Source organism: Geospiza fortis, unplaced genomic scaffold, assembly GCF_000277835.1.
Source record: "Geospiza fortis unplaced genomic scaffold, GeoFor_1.0 scaffold117, whole genome shotgun sequence".
Taxonomy (NCBI): Eukaryota; Metazoa; Chordata; class Aves; order Passeriformes; family Thraupidae; genus Geospiza; species Geospiza fortis.
This window is the reverse complement of record NW_005054500.1, coordinates 955,181-964,903: the sequence shown is the minus strand read 5'-3', so window position 1 is coordinate 964,903 and position 9,723 is coordinate 955,181.

Here is a 9,723-nt window from a genome sequence, read left to right as displayed (position 1 = left end):
GAGTGGGTCTGTCAGCTCCCTTCCTGTGGATGTTGTGGCTGCTGCTCTTACAGAGACAGGTCAGGCCCAGGGCTGGGATGTGGCACAGACCTTCTTTCTGACCCAACCATCAGTTGAAAGCACATTTCACCTGGCCTGCACTGTGCCCCTTATGGTTAATGTTATGAATATGGGACTCAGAATAAAGCCCCTTATACTGGATGGGATAGCAATACTTCCTGCACCTGAGGAATGTGCAATAGGGCATGAAGATCAGGCATGAAACATATCAACTGTTTTATCCACGGATACCCAGCTGGGTGTTTCAGAACGGTGTTTACCACAAGTTCCAGCTGCCTTGTTGCTCTCCGTCAGTCCTTCTACCATTCCAGTTGCTGACAGCTTTGGTGGTCATTCCATGTCCTCCAAAAATCTCTGCTGGGGTGATGTTAAAGAGCCCGGGTCCCTCACAGTGTGGCACTGGGAATTCCTTTCCATTCCCTGAGTCTGAAAAGGCCATCACTCTGCTGCTTGACCCCAAAATTTAGAAATTGCCTTGAGCTGACCATTTGCCCTCCTCCCTTTTGATCTTTACAGAGTATTTGGGTGGGAAGGGACCTTTGAAGGCCATCCAGTCCAACTCCCCTGCAAAAAGCAGGGACATCTTCTACTAGACCAGGTTGCTCAGAGCCTTGTCTGACCTGCCCTTGAATGTTTCCAGGGAGGGGACAGCCACCACCTCTCTGGGCAACCTGAGCCAGCATTTCACCACCCTCATAGAAAATTTCTTTCTCAAGTCCTTGTTGGCAGGGCTGCTCTAAATCCCTTCATTCCCAGCCTGTGGATCCAGGGACTGCCTCATCCCAGGTGCACCACATCACATTTGGCCTTGTTGAACCTTAGGAGGTTCCCCTGGGTTCACTTCTCGAGCTTGTCCCTGTCCCTGTGGATGTCACTTTGTCCCTCAGGTGGGTTAACCTCACCACTCAGTTTGGTGTCATCTGCAAACCTGCTGAGGGGACTCAATCCCAGTGTCTACATCATTGGTGAAGATCCCAGTGTCTACATCATTGGTGAAGATACTCCACGTTGCTGGTCCCAGGACAGACCCCTGAGGGACAGCACTCAGCTCTGGTGTCCTGGACAGTGAGCTGTTGACCACTGCCCTCAGGATGTGACTGTCCAACCAATTCCTCATCTGCTGAACACTCCATCCTTCAAATCTGTCTCTCTTCAGTTTAGAAAGGTGTTGTGGGGGACTGTGTGAAAGGCTTTACAGAAGCCCGGACAAATGACACCTGGAGCCCTTCTCTTGTCCATGGATGCAGTCACTCCATCCTAGAGGCCACTGGGCTGGCCAGGCAAGATTGCCCTTGGTGAAGCTGTGCTGGCTGTCCTGAGTCCCTCCCTGTCCTCCATGAGCCCCAGCAGAGTTTCTAGGAGGGTCTGGTCCTGGTGGTCCCAGGCACAGAGGGGAGGCTGACAGGGCAGTGGTTCAATGGTTTCATTTTCCCAGTTACCCAAGACTTCACCTGATTGCCAGGACTTTTCAGATACTGTGGAGAGTGACTAGGCAACTCCATCAGCCAATTCCCCCTGGGCTCTGGGATGCATCTCATCAGGTTCCATAGTCTTAGGTATATTCAGGTTCCTCAGATGGTCACAAACTTGATTTTTTCTTACAGTGGGAGGGACTTTGCTTCTCCAATCCCTGTCTTATGGTTCCACCATTCATGGGAGATGGAAAGAGAGGTTTCCTCAGCCTTCTCTCTATTGTTGCCAGTCTGCCAGTTGTGTCACACCTGCTTTGACCCTTCTTTTTTCTGCTGACACACTGTAGAGGCCCTTGTTATTCTCTATGTCTCTTGCCACCTGCAGCTCCATCTGCACCTTGCCTTCCTCGCCCTGTCCCTGAACAACCTGACAGTATCCCAGTACTCTTCCCAGGATATCTGTCCCTGCTCCTGCTGCCTGTGCATCTCCTCCTGCCCTTCAGCCTGACCAGCAGGTCCCGACTCAGCCAGGCCAATCCCTTGCCTTCCTTGCCTGATTTCTTACACCTGGGGATTGAGAGCTCTTGCTTTCTATGAAAAGCATCCTTGAAAGATCTGCCAGCTCTGTTGTGCTCCCTCTCCCCAAGGGCAGTTTCCCAGGGGATCCTCCTGATCAACTCCTTGAGGAGCCGGCACTTTACTTTCCTAGGATTCATCTCCACCTGCCTATCACTACCTCAAGGTTTTCACTTCTCACCTTTGCCTCATCCCTCACCATACAAACTCTTGTTCTCCAATTGCATTTTTGTTTTTCATGGCACTGCTCACAGCTGCCACCCCACACCCCCGGGGCTCCCTGCCCGTGCTTGTGCTGGCTCCGACCTTGGCCCATCCTCTTGCCCAGTCCCAGTGCAGCTTCCATCCTCTTGCATCTCCTTGTTGGGCTCCAGGAGCTTGTTGGCTCTTGGGAGTGATGGATCCAAGCCACACAAAAGATGTTTATTCTGCAGCATCCCTTAAAATGTCCTTGCTGCTTCATCTCTTTTCACTCCAACTTTTGTGCAGGATGGGAGGATGGTGCCAGCTTTGCTGCTGAGCCGTGGGGTCACCACAGTCTGGGTGACTTAGAATTGGCACTGGCATTAGAAAGCAGGGACCAGCCACTTCCAAAGGTTGTAAAATCCATCTGAGAGGAGAATTCCACAGAGCAAGGTGGTACTCACCACTCAGCCACAGGAGCACGGGTCTCCCATGGCACTGGAATAGGAGAGATGTCCTGCAGAAAGGAATCCTGCAGCAGGAGCCAACCCAGCCCACGGCCATCAATTGCATTTAGAGGTTTTGTAAATAGAAAAATATCAGTGATGGGGATCCAATAAAAACCTTTTGGGTTTTTATTACAAAATACATCTTACCAGGTTTACATCTTGCTTTTCTTTTTTTTTTTTTTGAGCATAGGAGGATGGATGGTTTTAAAAAAACATCTTGAGAATAATGACTTGTGAACCAGAGGTAGCCAGGCATTTTGGGAGGAGGAGGAAGAGGAGCAAGAGGAGAGCAGGGGCAGCCACAGGACTGTCCTTGCCATACTGTGCTGTCCTGCTGAGGCTGGGTTGGCTTGGAGAGGAGGAGCCAAGGCTGGCTGGTGATTGCTTGGAGAAACCATTGCTGCACCGTTTGCTCTTTTAAAAAAATCAGGATCGCTGTTAATATTTTCAGCATTATGGGCCAAACAAGCCAGGAACCAAAATAAAGATGTTTTAAGCATTGTCATCCTTTAGCTGCTGGACCATGTTCTTTCTCTAAGCTCCCAATCTAGCAAAGCACTTAGGTGGGAGCTCACTCCCAAGTGCTTTCCCAGCCAGTGATGTCAAGTCCCAAGAGAAACTCCCCTGAAGTCAGTGTAAGAGCGAAGAGGATCAGGAGCGTGGACTTGGGGTTGGTGCAGGATCAGGCCTTTACTTTCTCAGCTCAGTGTGTTGGACTTTGCCTGTGCAGCTCCCAGGGTGTCCAGAGGAGGTTGCATGGTTCAAACCACTGACATCTATTGGAGAATGTGCCTCTTTATCTCTTCAGCATGTGAAATAATGCAAAAAAAAAAAAAAAAAGAAAAAAAAAAGAAAAAAAAGAAAAACTATATAAAATAAACCAAGTACAATGTCTGTGGTAGAAGCAAGGCTTTTCAAATCTGTTTCTCAGGTAAACAAGTGACACTAATGACAGTGGAGTAACAGCCATCTAAGGGAATTGGGATCTGAAGCAGGAGGATTCCCTCCATCTCGCAGGACGCTTGGGTTGCCAGACACGTTTACTGAGCCTTTAAACCCTTGGTGCAAAAGGAAACGAGAAATAAAATTGGTCTTTTCACTACCCTTCGCTAGCTAGACAGACAGACAGACGTCCATTTCTAAAGCACAAAGGGAAGACTTAAACCTAGACTAAACCACACACACACACACAAAACCAAGGTACCAGTGAAACTCCTTTTGTCTCTTACTCCCGGTGGGAAGCAGGGTAGAAATCCAAGGAGCTGCTCTGTTCCGCTGCCCCGGCGCCGCCGGGCGCCTCGACTGCTGCCTCCAGAGATGTGAATGTACTGCTCCTTGAGTTCCCTTCCATAGAACTAGAGGCACCTCGTTAGGAAGTTGCTCCTGTTTTATGGTGCTAAAGAAAACTTTTATTCCCCCCCTCGAGCATTTAAGAACTATTAAATGGCCCTTTTTATGAATGTAACATATCCATTTCTGTTCCACATTTTACACTGCAATTTTAACATGTTTGGAAATGATTTGCCTTTTTTCTTTTAGAATAAGCTTTATAAATATTCTGTAGAGTCAATTGAAGTATAATTCTTAAGGATCACTCTAAGACGCCTACAAAATCTTGTATATTTTTAAGTGTGCCAATTTGTAAAATATTTTGTAAGTGTATATTTTTCTTAGAAAAGTGCTGTGAAGTGTTTGTATGTGTGAGGTTTCCCTTTTTTTGCACCTTCGGGTGTTAATAAAAGGATGTATACTTAAGAGTTTCTGGTTTTAAAAACCAAAATACAAAGAAAAAAATTAAACTTTTGTTGGGAATTTTGTAATAAAAAGACATGTTGTGAAAGAGTGTAGTGATTTTGTGGAAAGGAAACTGGAAAATTTGTGAGCGCTTTGCTGTTTTATAGATCCTCTTGTAAATTATTCTTGTAATATTTTGGGTTTTGTTGTTCTTGTTGCAAAGGTTTTAAATATTTGTGACTGACTCTGTATGGTGAAAACGTCATATTGTTAACTTGCTGAGTTTTGTTATATTGTTTATGGAATAAATAAAAAAATTTAAAATCTCATTTTAAGATCATGTATGAAGAGGAAATTAAAACTGCCATTTATTGAATATTAGGAATCGTTTCTTTAACCAAATCTGTCTGGCTGCCCCCTCCCAGGGCACTCCAGGCTCCCCCCTAACTGGGCTGATGCTCATTAGTGGGAAGCACATCAGGGAGGGAGGTGGGGAAAAGTGGGAAAAAAGGCTTGGATCACTTCTGCTGTGAAGTGGGGCTGCTTGAACTGAGAAATGGAAACTTCAGCAAGGCAAGGCAGAGTTCAGGCTTTGCCTTCTGTGGGTGCAGAGGCGGGGCTGGAAGGGAGCGGAGCCTCTTCCCAGCCCACTGTCCCTGGGCGGGTCCCTGTCCTGGTACTGGCCCAGCACACTCCAGACTGGCCTGTTCCTTGGAAGGATCATGTGTATCTTCAATTTCTTGTGGAAAAGGAATAAAACTTACTTGTCTTAAAAACGACAATTCCTTTTATTAGCACTTGATAGGAGCAATGAAGGAGAGGGGCATTAATTCAGGCTTGGTCCCTCCCAGCCCTGCCAGCAGAAAGCAGGACATGAACACTGTTCTGCAAGTGGATCCCTTGGCAGGGGGCTGGGAAATAATCCCCAAAAGCAGAGCTGCTAGCTCTACAAGCTGCCTGTGTTCACAGAGGGGTTTCAGATGAGTAAAGTGGGGCCAGGAGGGATTTCAGTGCTTCAGTGGCTGTGTGGGTCCTGGTGCCTGGAGCCCAGGGCAGGGCTAGAGTGGGGCCATGCTCCAGGGAAGCATCAGCAGCTCAGCTTTGAGAAAGGCTGAACTTCATCTGTCCCTGTCCTGGTACTGGCCCAGCACACTCCCAAACTGGCCTTTTCCTGGGAAGGATCATGTGTATCTTCAACTTCTTGTGGAAAAGGAATAAAATTTAGTTGTCTTAAAAACGACAATTCCTTTTATTAGCACTTGATAGGAGCAATGAAGGAGAGGGGCATTAATTCAGGCTTGGTCACTCCCAGCCCTGCCAGCAGAAAGCAGGACATGAACACTGTGTTCTGCAAGTAGATCCCTTGGCAGGGGGCTGGGAAATAATCCCCAAAAGCAGAGCTGCTAGCTCTACAAGCTGCCTGTGTTCACAGAGGGGTTTCAGATGAGTAAAGTGGGGCCAGGAGGGATTTCAGTGCTCCAGTGGCTGTGGGGGTCCTGGTGCCTGGAGCCCAGGGCAGGGCTAGAGTGGGGCCATGCTCCAGAGAAGCATCAGCAGCTCAGCTTTGAGAAGGACTGAGCTTCATCTGGCACTAGAAGCTCTCCAATAAATAAAACACACAGAGAGCTGGGCCAGGCCCACGGCCACCAAAACCATCAGGTGTGTCCCGTGTGGCATCAATCCTGTGACCCACGGGCTGGAAATGTTCCAGCTCCTTAGTGCAAGTCTGGGGGAGAGACTTTTCAGCAGGGGGGTTGGGGCATGGTTTTAACTGAAAAAAGCTAAACTCAGACTCAATGTAGGGAAGAAATTTTTTACACTGAGGGTGGAGATGCCCTGGCACACATTTGCCCAGAGAAGCTGTGGATGCTCCATCCCTGGAAGTGTTCAAGGCCAGGTTGGATAGGGCTTGGAACAAACTGGAAGGCTGCTGTTTCTCTGAGCTATTATTGCATATTTTCTCCATAATCAGGGTAATGTTGCTCAAAAACTCATTCTGGGGACCCTGTTCAACCTCGTGCTTTCTCAAGCACTGACACAACCCCATGCTGGCCGCTCCATGTTTGCTGTGAGTGGTACCAAAACACATTTAATCAAACAAGCAGAGCCTTCACCCACCTACAGAAAGGACCTGGTAAATGGGGTTGTGTTTATCCACTGTATTTATATTATATAAAAGCACATATAATTAAAACACTTGTAACTTCTGGATGAGCCATCATCCATGTCTGTGCATGGCCCAGTGGCATCTCCTTGTGAGTGAAGGCAGAGTCAGATTTTAATTGGGATGTAATTTAATATCACCAGATCTCTGTCCTGCCAGTGGGAGCTGCTGCCTCTGGGGAGAGTTTGGATGGGGACAAACCTGCCCTGGGTGACACCAGTCTTTCCTCAGTGTCTCTGGGGTTGGTTAGGGACCTTCACCACATCCCAAAGTAGCAACAGAATTTTGCAGACAATTCCACAGGATAGTTTGGAACACCTGCAGCACTGGCAGGCTGGAGGCCTCTAGAAGATGTCAGGTAATGACTTAAATTGAGGATGAATTTGTATCTATTCATGCAAGAAGTAAATAGGGGGAAAATGGGAATTTCTTTGTCTGGGGTATTCATAAGTGCTTCTCTTAAATATATTTCAAACTTAGAAATATATTTAACTTCCTCAAAGTCAACACAGAGCCAAAACTTACCCAAAATCTCAGCCATGTGGACCCCAGCAGCCATCCAAGCTGGGCCTGTCCTTTGTCCAGCACAGTCCAGCTCCTGCACAGCTGATCCACTGGCAACATCCCATCCCAGAGGTTTCTCACACCTCCCAACATTCCAGGTGTGATCTGTCAGGAGACGTGTCATTTGGTGATGTTGATAAATGCCCACAGGCTCCTCCATCCCCCATTTTTTATGGAATTACACCTATAGGAGTAGCTTTTGCTTGGCAAATGTACTTTGCACTGGTTCAATAAAGCACTTAAACATACACTTTATCTTGAGCATGTTGGAGATTATATCCCTCTTTAGCAAAGCATTTAAGTATGTGCTTAATTTAAGGATTTAATTAAGGATTTTAATTGTAGACTTCAGTATGTGCTTACCTGCTTGCCTGAATGTGGGTGAGATTACTACAAGCTGAAGATTTCGACATAAAGTCAGTGACTAATTCTGTCTGAATGAAGGTGTTACATTATTCTCACACAATGCAGTTAAAATATAAATAGGAAAAAGGCAAGAGGCAGTTAACTCGATTTTTTCAGCTGAAAGCATCATCCACGACCAAATCTGAGTTGATGAAAATCTAATATTATTAGTTGGAATCTCTAAAGTGGCATTACAGATCAATAGAAAGGAGCACCTTAGAAATGAGTCTGCAGCTCATGAGCTTTAATTATGAGAAAGGAAGGATTCAGCCATCTTCTCCCTCTCATCAGTGACAGCGACCTTGGAATGTAAGTGGCCACCACCTAATGAGCTGTGGCATCATTTCTCCAGTCATTAGGGGATTTAAGTTGATCTGCTAAGAAAAGAGAGTTTCTGCAATTGCATCACCAGCCTGTCTTTTGGACCATTTCCATAACTTTTGAACTCTGTGACAAATTTCATCTAATTGAGGGGGGGAAAAAATATTCCAAAAATATCAAGCTCTGACAAGTTGAATGCAAAACAAATGTCTGGGTTTTTGTTTCTCCAGTAGCATTTGCTGTCACTGAAGAGCCTTCCCTATCCCAGGACTGGGACAGTGTGCTGGTTTTGGGTGGGATGGAGTTCATTTTCTTGGCAGTGCTAAAATGGTTTTTATCTTTTTGTGTGACACCACAAGGTATCACAACTCCCAACTGGATTTTTCTTTTAAGATTTCTATATTGAGCTATCTTAAAATGCAGAAGGAGAAGTGATTGTTATCCAGAGAGACCAGCCAGCTGACACACCTACAGGGCACCCATCTGAGAGCATTTCCTGCAGATGAGTTGCCCAGGGAGATAACCCAGGCAGCCAAAATGACAGTGCAGACACTTACTGATCCCTTTAACAAACACAGGTGAGTTTCTGTGGAATCTTGTATCTCTTTGTTTTCCATGAGAAGCACAAGAGATGTTTCTACTTCTTGCCTATACCTGCACCTCTTTTTTCTTTACCCTCAGATTTCATTTTGAGATCTCAGACTACATGATTATGCAGTATTAGGCTTCCAACCTTTTAATGGCAATAACAATAGGGGTGAGTGGTGATAAAGGCAGCTCCAGACAGCAAATCCACTCGCTGAGAGAAAAGTACTTAATGCTCTCAGGAGCAAGAGGTGTTTTACAGCTCAGGTGTGTGGCAGACGTGCCTCAGGAGGGTGGCTGGAAGCTGGGATGGGGATATCAAGGAAAACAGGGAACACAGAGCCACACTGCCTGTTCAGCCTGGCAGTGACTGTTTGTGTGAGCTGAGTTTGCCTCTCAGTGTCAGCACTTCAGGGAGGTGCCCAGCATCAGGATCTCTTTGCACATCGCACATCTTCTCTTCTCAGAGAGCGGGGAAAGAGAAACCTGTGGCATTTAAAGAGTGGGAATGGGAAAAATGTCCTAAGCAGTGAAGCCAAGGCTATGGTTGTTGGGGCCTCTCTAGCTGGTCACAGTGACCCCGAGAAGAGTTCCAAAGTCTCTTTTCCCAGCCTGGGGTTTGAAGGAGGAGTCTGAGCTCTTAATTTCTCAGTCTCAAGGTTGTTTATTGTATCTTATCTATAAAATTCTTTCTCCTGCCCTGCTGAGGTCCGTCCAGCAGGACAGTTCCAGGCACTCTGCCTGCCCCAGGATGGTGTTATGTCTTTATACTAAAAACTACGTGTACAATGTTTACAATGACTTCCCAATACCTATCACCTATGTTAGACAGTGAGCTTCTACTCTAAACCAGTCTGTGAGTGCCAAAATCACAGCAGAAGATGGAGGCCAAGAAGAAGAAGAAGGAGAAAGGCTGGACACACCCAGTTCCCTCCATCTTGCCTCCTGAACCCCCATGTCAGAAACCCCAAAATCTACTTTTCCACCCCGTGGTAACTTCACTATTATTCTACCTAAACTGTTGTGGTTTGCTGATCTTCATCTAAGGTTGGTAATTTGCTCCACGGGTCATAATGAAACCCACAGCTGTTTTGGGCTCTGTGCCAGGGTCTCTGAGCCCCCTGGCAGGGGTCCTGGTGTCCTGGACAGCAGAGGGATGTTCTGGGTTCTCACAATGGTGACCAGGATCCTTTGTGGCTTGCACTGGGCA